This window comes from Plecotus auritus (genome assembly GCF_963455305.1).
Source record: "Plecotus auritus genome assembly, chromosome: 3".
Taxonomy (NCBI): domain Eukaryota; kingdom Metazoa; phylum Chordata; class Mammalia; order Chiroptera; family Vespertilionidae; genus Plecotus; species Plecotus auritus.
The window spans coordinates 187,294,941-187,305,860 of NC_137772.1; positions in this window are offsets into that span (position 1 = coordinate 187,294,941).

Consider the following 10,920-nt stretch of genomic DNA (forward strand, 5'->3'; position numbering starts at 1 on the left):
TCTAATAAACATGGGGTTGGGGTTCCTTTATTTACTTGGAAAATCTGGAATAGCAAGGATTTAAGTAATGGGTACAATTGCAACTAAGATTTTCAATCAAACCAGCCAAAACAAATTAGACTGGCCTGGCGTAAGACTCCTCATCAGAAGAGCTGCCACGGCCATGTTACTTTGCTAGGGCTGGCTTTGTTCTAACTTAAAATTCCTAATAAGAGAAAGTTCATTTTAAATTAAATTAAAAACTGAGACAATTTTAATAGTTCTTGCAAAAGACCATTCAGATGATTTTTTATAGCATAGGTATTCAAATTAATTTTATGCCAACATTTTGATTATCAGTCTTAGCCAAGCTGCCATTATCCATGTCTTAATACCTCTTTGCCGTATCTTGGAAACTGCCAGTGTTTTGCAACGATGATAAACAGCTTTAATCAATTAGCTCAAATATTGTCAGCGGGTGCAGGAAATTGTCTGCAGAGGGTGGAGTGGGTCAGGTGGGTCAGAAGCCAGCAATTGAATCTGGTGAGATACCGACAGCCTATTAGAGGGCAATGTGACAATACAATTAAGAGTAGTAGAGTCTTCATAGAGAGTGAAATGGTGGTTGTCATAGGGGAGGGTGTTTGAGGGACTGGGGGAAAGAGGTGAAAGGAATAAGAAGTATAAATTGGCCCTGGTCAGTGTGGCTCCGTTGCTTGGGTTTTGTCCTGTGCCCCAAAGGGTTGCAGGTTCAATTCCTGGTCAGGGCACCTGCCTGGGTTTGGGGCTCAATCCCCCAAGTAGGAGGCAGCAATCCATGTTTCACTCTCATATTGACGTTTCTCCATCTCCCTTCCTCTCTCTTTAAAAAAATCCATAAAAAGCCCAGCTGGCATGGCTCAGTGGTTGAGCGTCGACCTATGAACCTGGAGGTCACGGTTCGATTCCTGGTCAGGGCACATGCCCAGGTTGTGGGCTTGATCCCCAGTGGGGGGTGTGTAGGAGGCAGCCAAACGATGATTCTATCATCATTGATCTTTTTATCTCTCTCTCCCTTCCTCTCTAAAATCAATAAAAAATGTATTTTTTTAAATCCATAAAAATATTTTTTAAAAAAGAAGTACAAATTGGTAGTTATAAAACAGTCATGCCCTAACCAGTTTGGCTCAGTGGATAGAGCGTCAGCCTGTGGACTGGTGGGTTCCAGGTTCAATCCCGGTCAAGGGCAGCAGCTGATTGATGTTTCTCTCTCATCAATGTTTCTCTCTATCCCTCTCCCTTCCTCTCTGTAAAATCAATACAAAGTATTTTTTATAAAATAGTCACATGGATGGTAAAGCACAGGGAATATAGTCAATAATATTGCAATAACTATGTATGGTGCCAGTTGGGTATTGGAAATATTGAGGACACTATGTAAAGTATATGATTATCTAACTACTCAGCTGTACCCCTGAAACCAACACAAAATAAAATTGAAAGTAAAAAATAAAAATAAAACAGCAGTAAAGTCCTTGCATCTCCCTAGACTATTTTTTCCCTTTTGTTTCACACACATACACCAATAGAACTTTGCCTTTCTTTTAATCCTTCCACCCTCAAACATGTGACATATTTAACTGTTTGAAATAATAGAGTGATTTCTACATCACGGTAATGCCAAAAACTGAAAATTTCTATGTTAGACATCCCGGTCTTAAACGACTTTACCCTGTCTCTGGGAATTCCTCAGTAGTCTCACAAAATGTTGTTTGGTGTTCTTAAAAGCCCTTCAAATTTCCTTTCTCTGTATTTCAGGCTTCCTTTTTGTCTTCCCTACACCAACTCCATTAGCTCACACTTATGCTGAGAGACGTACAGCTTTTCAGCCCCTGTGAGCTAGCTTTGTGTATCAGAAGCTCACGAGTACACTGGTAAGCAAAAGGGACATCTGCCCTGCAATTCTCTCTTCAGCAGCCAGGTCTAGTAGAGACTTTGAACATCTTCACTCTAATTCCTCAACAAGTTCATCCAAACAGTAGGGGGCAGCACAAGTCAATTTGAGTTATAAGAACAGATTATAATGGATAATAACACACATCAGTGACACAGTAAATCAGTGACTAAGGTAGTCTATCACACAGTGCTATGCACAGCATATGTAATATGTCTGAAGGTTTATCCAACAGTTGACTTTTTGTTTCTTTCTGGTGGCTTTTATTTATTCTAATTCCTCTTCAGTCACTGAATGTTTGACTAAATGGATGGATGGATGAATAAACGTTTTGCATATTAAATATACTTCCCTGGGCTAGTCAGAGACTAAACTAGTAAGTTGTTATTTTAGAACTGGTACAGGATGAGAATAAAAGTTCTGAATTAATCCTCTTTAAGAAGCATGACCTTACTCCCAACCCCTGAGCTATGAAATGGGAATAATGTAACTACTAAGGATGTGACCTACAACCAAAATAAGTTTTTTAAAAGCATTAGCAATACTAGCACGTTAATACAAATGTAGAAAATGCAGCCAAAATCCAGACAGCAGTCTTAAATGTGTGCCTCTATTCACACCAGTAGCAAAAACAAAAATAAAAATGAAAACAGATGAACAGGCATTAAAAATACTATATTAAGCACTAAAGATACAAAGGAGAACAAAACACATTTATTGGCATTCCTCCAAACTCCTCAACTCTCCTTTCTTCTCATTCCCTCCTCTCGAGAAGAAAATGATAGCGTAACTGAGGTCGGCACATAGAAGGATCTAGCCTGGGCTTCCTGGATTAAAGGATGAATAGGAGTTGACCCAAGAAAGAGGAAGATAAAGAACTTCCAAACCAGTCAGAGCGCAGCAGCTTGTGCAAAAGTGAAGATGAAGGAATAAAATGATACATTCTGGTTACTTTAAGTAGCTTAGTGTGGCTAAGTATCAAGCAGGAGGGTCTGTGAGGGGATGGGGAGTGGCAAAGCTAATAGCTGGTCAGTCAGAAGGGAACTCAGGAGAGTGGGGAATTAGAAATGTATTCTGAGGGTAATGGAGAAAATCAGAAGAGTGAGCAGAGACACATGATCTCATGAATTTTATAAAGGTCACCCACCCCTCTTCCCACTGAATTGGAATGAGGTAAGGGAGAATGGGAAACCAGATAGGGAATGTTGCAGTAATTCAAGTAGAAATAATGGTAATGTATACCAGGGTGATAATGGAGATGGAGACCCTTGGACAAATTTAGACCAGAGGCACTAAAGATTTAAACAATAGCCAAGGGCAGAATGAGCAATAAGAGGAGACAGAAGAAAGATGTTAAGGAAACCATAAAATAATCAAAAAGATAAAAGGAAAAATAAAACAGAATGGCTTGTTCAAAATGTATTTCAATCTCCTCCTTGTGGGCTGTTTTTTGTTGTTGGTAGTGGTTTTTGTTGTTTTTTGCTTCAGAAGCTAAAAAGCCAAAAAATTCATTTCCAATATCTTTGCAACTAAGTGTTCTAGATGTAATCTTAATTCCATGAAACAGACACATTCACGCAAGATTTCAATTCTGAACTAAACTGTGAGGATGTAGAGTTACAGAAGGCATCCGTTTTGCTTGTGCAGAGATCATGGGCGGCATGGCGTGGCTCTGGAGTTAATGGTTCTAACAGTGCCCTGCTGATTCTCAGATAGTGGCTGGCGTGAAGAGATCCTGAGAGTAAGCTCCTGACCGTGGTAAACGTAATAGTAACACTGGTGCCCCAGTTGTTTGGGGAGTAATTTCTGAATGTCTAGCCTAGTCATTCTAACAGATATAATTCAGTGTATTAAATCTTTTTCTGCATAAACTTGATAAAGAAGTATATTCATTTCCTAGGGCTCCTGTAGCAAAGTACCACAAAACGTTTGGTTTAAAACAATAGAAATGTAGCCGAAACCGGTTTGGCTCAGTGGATAGAACATCGGCCTCCGAACTGAAAGGTCCCAGGTTCGATTCCAGTCAAGGGCATGTACCTTGGTTGTGGGCACATCCCCAGTAGGAGGTGTGCAGGAGGCAACTGATCGATGTTTCTCTCTCATTGATGTTTCTAACTCTCTATCCCTCTCCCTTCCTCTCTGTAAAAAATCAATAAAAATATATCTTTAAAAACAAACAAACAAAAAACCAATAGAAATGTATTGTCTCACAGTTCTAGAAGCTGAAATCCAAAATCAGTATGTCAGCAGGATTTGTTCCTTTTGAGGGCTGGGCAGGAGAACCTATTATTCCATGCTCTCCTAGCTCTTGTTGACCCCAAGTGTTTCTTGGCTTGTGGCCATGTAAATCCAGTCTCAGTCTGCTCCCTGCATATGTTCACACCCTTCTGTGCATGTCTGTCTCTGAGTCCAAACGTCCTCCTTTTATAAAGATACTAGAGGCCCAGTGCACAAAATTCATGCATGGGTAAGGGTCCTTAGCGGCTGCTGACTGTCAACCAGGGCCTCCCTTCGTTCCGCACCGCACACTGGTGGTCAATGCATGTCATATAGAGTGATTGAAATCCCGGTCGAACTCCCAAGGGGGCACTTTGCATATTAGGATTTTATATATATATATAGATAGATTGGATGAGGGCTCAGTCTAATGACCTCATTTTAAAAGGAGACAGAAGAAGGATTTCAATTCAAAGGAAATTTAAGTTGATTAGCTCTGTAAAGACCTTATTTCCAAATGAGATCATATTCTGAGGTACTGGGGGTTAGGACTTGAACATACCTATTGGGGAGAATACAGTTCAATCCATGATCAGGAGTATGACAGGAACATTTGCTATTCACTAACTATTCATATGGTTATTATTATTATTCCCCAGCCTCCTTTGCAGTCTGATTGGGGCCATGTGACTAGTTCTGCCGTCACTGTGAGCAGAAGGGGCATGTGTTTCTTCTGGGCCGGGTCAGTGAAAAGCCTTGCTCACCCTCTCGCTCCCTTCCTCCACTTTGGCAAACTCTGAAGCTTCATGTTGAGTGAGGTAGCCTGATGGTCAACCCTTAGCCTGGCCCCCTGAGTGTCTACATGGAATAGAGTTCCCTGCCAAGACATATTAGACATGTAACAAGAACAATAAATCACTCTGAATAAGACTTAGAGGTCTGTTGCAGCAGTTGGAGTTAATTATCCTCATTAGTACAGCAGCCTAATTCTGATGGACGCATTATTGGAAAAGTTCCTGACCTGTGGGTTCAGCTTGTTCTTAAAGTGGGCTTTTAAAATATCTAAAAAAAAAAAAAAAAAGAGGGCAGTGTCCTCTCCCAACAAAGACTATCCATGAATAAGAGTATAAAAATCTCTACATATCTGTATTAGTATGCTTATGTTGCTATAACAAGATACCACAGACTGGGTGGCTTAAGCAACAGACATTTATTTTCTCAGTCTAGAGACTGGAAGTCCAAGATCAAGGTGCCAGCAAAGTTAGTTTCTGGTAAGATCTTTCTTCCCAGCTTGCACATGGCTGCCTTCTCCTAGTGTCCTCCCATAGCCTTTCTTCTCTGCACGTGTGGAGAGAGAGCGCCCTCTGGAGTCCCTTCCTCTTCTTATAAGGACTCTAGTCCTATCAGATTAGGGCCCCACCCTTATGACCAGTTAACATGAATTACCTCTTCACACACCCTATCTCCAAATACACTTATTTACAATATATATATATATATCGGGGAGGGGGGGTGGGCGGAGACAACACAATTTGGTTTATAGCAATATCATTAAATAAATAATGCAAAATATGAAAGGCTCCTTACCTCTGATCACACTGTCCAGATCAGAAGCACTGTTGGTAGCTTCTTTCTGTTCATAATTTTCACTGCTCTGACACCAACGTATAAATTAGATCACACTATACATATAGCTCTATTTTTTCACTTATAGTGAGATTATAGGTTTTTTTCACTCTGCTATATACCTTCCATGTCAATACATAAAAATCCCAAAATATTCTTTCAAATAGTTGCATAGCATTCTCTTATAAGGATTATAATTTAATAGTTTTTCTCTTGGTAGATGATACATCACTTTGAATTTATTGCATTATGGATAATGTTGCAGAAAATATCTTTATACATGGTTGTATTCATACTTTTAGTATTTCAGTAGGGTAGATTCTTTAGAAGTGGAATTGCTAAGTCAAAGGGTATGCATCTTTAAAATCTAAATAGATACTGGTTTGGCCATTTATAGTTCTAGCAAAAGCTTATGGGTGTACCCATTTCCCCATACCCACCTTAAGGTAGTATCAATATTTTTTGTATTTTTAACTTAATAGGTTAAAAAATCAATCATTAGTGAATTTTTGCATATATTGATCCTTTATATTTCTTTTCCTGTGAATTACCTATTCATATTCTTTGCCTACTTTTCCCATTGCATTTTTAAAATACTCATTTGTAAGAACTTTTTATGTTTATTATGAAAAATAAGCTGTCATGGATGTTGCAAATATTTTCTCTCAATATGCATTTTGTCTTTTAATTTTGTTAATGGTATCCTTAAATGTATGGAAGTGAAATTACAGGGCTAAACATGGCCTTTTTACAGCTAGATGGTACCAATAAGTGTGTTGAGGGTTAGGAATCAGACTCCATGCCTGGGAGGTCAGCCAGGGCAGAGATGGCCTCTACAAATGCCTTCTTAGTGACTAATGCAGCACTTAGAATGCCTTATCTGACAGTCAGCCCAGCCCATCAGCCTGAATAAAAACTGACTCTTGCAGAGGGGACTTCTATATGTGTATCAGCACTAATGCTTAGCCCACCAGCTACCTTCTTTGTCCTTCCAGGACCCACTGTGCCCATGGGCTTCAGCTGAGCGATCAGAACCTTCTGGATGAAAAGCCACAGAGAGCAGACCCTCCATACAGCACTATGTTAACAAAGCACGTGAAGAACATTTAGAAAAAGAGAAGTGATTATACATACAATGAAATTATACTTGCATATGATTCCAAACACAGGTTTTTTTAAAAGGCAAGTAGAATCAGGGGAACAATGAATAACAAAAGTAAACAGTAAGAATCTTATACTACTGGAGCCTAAAGGAACATTAGCAATTCTCATCATTTTAAATTTTAGTCCAACAATGATATTGTACAAGTAAGGAAACCAGGCGAGGTAAAATGATGTGCCCAGATCACAGCGCCAGGTACTAGAAGAGACTGGATTAGAATTCGGTTCTTGACCCTGAATTTGACAAAAGCTCCCTGATTGAGGACTTTCTTGGATTTCTGGATTTAAAAAGGAAACCTATACATTTAAAACATGACTTTAAGCAGAATTAAAAATTTGTGTTACTAATCAGCTTTCACAATTATTAAGTCCTTGTCGGAGAACCACCTGCACTCTTTGGTAGAAGATGAACACAAGCCCTGAAATCAACTCAAAGCCCCAGGAAGTTGCATCGTGAAGTTTTGCCCACAGACTTGGACTTCAGTTAGTTCCCAGAATCAGCGACTCAGAGCTGTGTTCAGTGTATGATAACGATATATTTAAGTGATCATCTAAAAATATTGTGTCTTGTGAAAATACCATAAAGAGACTATGTGGTGCCATCTTAACCTCAGAGCATTTCCTTTTCTGAGACAAAACAACCTGGCTTTGTTTTTACTTAAAGGCAGGACCCAAACAATGCATGAATCACTTCCTCTAGGAGAGAGTAAACTGCAGACTAAGTGCCCATTATCTACCCCCCAGGACAGGTCCACTCTGACCCACTTCCTCAGGACGTGTATTTCAGCGCCTCTAGCTTTTTCTGGAACAGGGACCAGCTGCCTCTGATTTCCTTACAGTCCAGGTGTGGTGGTGATGCTGGTGATAGTGGGTTGAGATTGGTTTTTTAAAAAAGCAAGAATCCATCATGCAAAGATTGACTAAGGTTTTCACCATTATATTTTGAGGAAATCCTTGACTATGTTTTTAAACCCTTAATTAGGAATCTGGCTTTATTAAAACAACTTAGCTATATAAAATGTTGCTTTCTTTTACTCTCAACCACTATTCCAAAAGTCTGTAACCATAACATGTTTTGGAAGAAAGGTTCTATTCATTTTTTTCCCTTTTAAAGAACCTAGTTTTTATAGTCAGTACTTTATTGAGTGCCTACCATATGCCAGGTACTATGCTGAGAACTGGGGACATCAGTGATCAAAACAGATAAAAATCCTTACCTTTATGGAGCTTATGTTTTAGTAAGGGTAGACAAACAATAAAAACAAACATAAAAATAGGTGATTATTTAATTTGTTACAAGATTATGAGTGCTGTGGGAAAAAAAGAAGATTAAGGATGAATGGGAGTGTGTTGGGATCTAAGATACCAGGCATGGTCAAGTGAGATTGTGGTGGTGAGATTTGAGCAAAGACTTTAAATTGGCAAAGGTGTCAATCACGCAGATATCTGGGGAAGGAGCATTGTAAGGAGAGGCAACAAACAGTAGTGTGTGTTCTAAGGCTAGAGTACAGTGGGCTTGGTTAAAGAAAAGCAAGGAGCCATATGGTGCAGGGTGGAGGTGGAGGAGATATATAGGGTCTAGTGAAGCCACTCAAAGGATGTTGGCTTTTATGCTGAGTGAAATGAGGAGCCTAAGGGACTGGGGTAGAGAAGCAACATGATCGGATTTGTGTTTTACAGACTCCCCTGGCTGCATATCTGACAGTGGTGGGAGGAGGGAGAGGAACCAACCAAAATTTGTGAACTGAACATATATAATCCTAGGTGAAATAACATCTAAGTCTTTAGAATTCATTTAAGGATGTATTTATTTACAAGATACAAATGTTTAATATTTAAGAGGAATTAAAGTGCTTAATTTTACAATGTTTCTGATTCCCCGCCTTTAAGACCAAATATACATATGTTACACAATATATACACTATCTGCAAGTATTTTACATTCATATAGCTAGAAAAGAAAAATTACCTTTATGTATGCTTTTTCACATTTGAGTTAACTCTAAAATTCTGATAACATACCGTTTCAAACTGATCAGTCAACAATTCAAAACCCAGATCACACTTATTCAAAAATACCAGTCAACTGTCACTCACAAAATGAAATGCTAGTTTGGTAAAATAAAAACAGAAGACAGTTTTCTATACAGACATGATTGCTAATGGAGACCCCCCTACCTCCCCCAAGTGATACATTCCAACATCCATATAATGTGTAATATTTAATGTAATTCAGTTATCATAATGGTCCCTACAGATTATTATGCTTCTCCCCCAAAACTACATATATATCACTCTATGTATTTGGTATTCACTTATTAAAATATGCTACAATGAACTTCTTGAATTAATTTATCACTAAATCTACCTAATCTCACCTTTTCAATCTATAATGAATTTTAGAAAGGGATAAACATTGTGTAATTCAGTAACCCCAACAAGTTAAAAATGATCTTGAAGGGGCATGTGCTATTTCATCTCAAAACACAGAAAAGACACTATATTCTGCCAAATGTTCAGTCTGGAAAGTAAAAGACCAGGATGGACTTCAGAGGGATATTTTTTCTACTTCAGTAAACAGTGCTGAAAATGGCCCAATAGAACAGAATTATTTCTTTTATAGCCTAAAGGAAAAAGAAAGTAATGACATGGAGGTCAAGGTGAAAGGCTGTGGTGCAATAAATCCCATCAATATGCAATTATGTAAATTTATATTTTATAGTGTATATCCCTTCTGCAGTGCAAGTATTTTTCTCTGATCTTAACACACATTGCTCTGATCTGGAGACCAGCAGTCTCTTTCTGCCCACCTCTCTGCTCATTCCTGCTTGCTTCTGTTCCTAATTTCATTCCTCTCTACTATATCAGTAAAGAAAGCCAAGTTTTCATCTCATGACATGGTTACGGGCACACATAAGAATGAACTATACTAAAAATTCATGGGAGTAATTTATGTTAAAATATTTCAACTAAAAAGAACAGTTTCTATAAAAATTTCATTCCTATGAAAAAACAGAATTGGAAATCAACCATATTTTTACATATATACATATACTCAGAAATTCACAGAATTTTAAAAGTAGATCTAGTGGTTTTTATATATTTTCCAAATCTGGAGAATCTACAGTAGAGAGTAATATGAAAATAAAAGTAATTTGATTCAACTAAAACTGGATGAGAATAAGGAAATAACATGGTCCACTACGGATATCAATCCAGTGCTGAGAATCAGAACTGGTTAGCCACAGTTTTTATATTAATACATTCTTGAAGAATACAAAACTTTAACAATGAAAACATTAAGACATTCTTGTCTTTTTAATTAATTTTAGCTTATAAATACCATGTGCTTAGACCTGCTCACACGAACATCACATGATGTAAGAAATTTTAATTAATCTTCTGTATTATAGCAAGGGTAACTACAAAAACAAAAACAAGAAAATACGAAGAAGACCTTTGTTCCCTAGAAGTTTATTTGCTCTTGTTGGTGCCTTTTCCTTGGGATGGATCCAGCCCAGAAAGATCATTATCAGAGTTACCACAGACAATATACTCAGAATAAGAACGTAAGGCTTTGAATAGAACCAGAATTGAGATCTAAAATTTAAAGGAATTAAAACACCCTGTTCCACAGAGTAGACAAAAAGAACTAAAGCGCAATTATAAACTCAAAGTATGTTTGATTTAAGGTTTTTAGAATGAATTAATGAATCCTTAATATCCCTGAAGTACTACGAAGTTTGTAGTTTTTTTGTAATATACTTAGGACTACAGCAAGTATTCTTAAAAAAAAAACACAAAAAAACAACCCAATGTTTGTCTATAGATGGGGACAGGGCACATTTAAAAAACTAGTTCTTAAAAACAGTTTGGCAATTTTTAAAAAATGGTCTATTTTTAAAAATGAGGGTAGGTCACCCAGTGAAGGTAAGTACACCAACGTGTATGTTATTAAACTTCATGAAAAATGAAATGTTGCTTGATAAAGTAATGCAGATGTG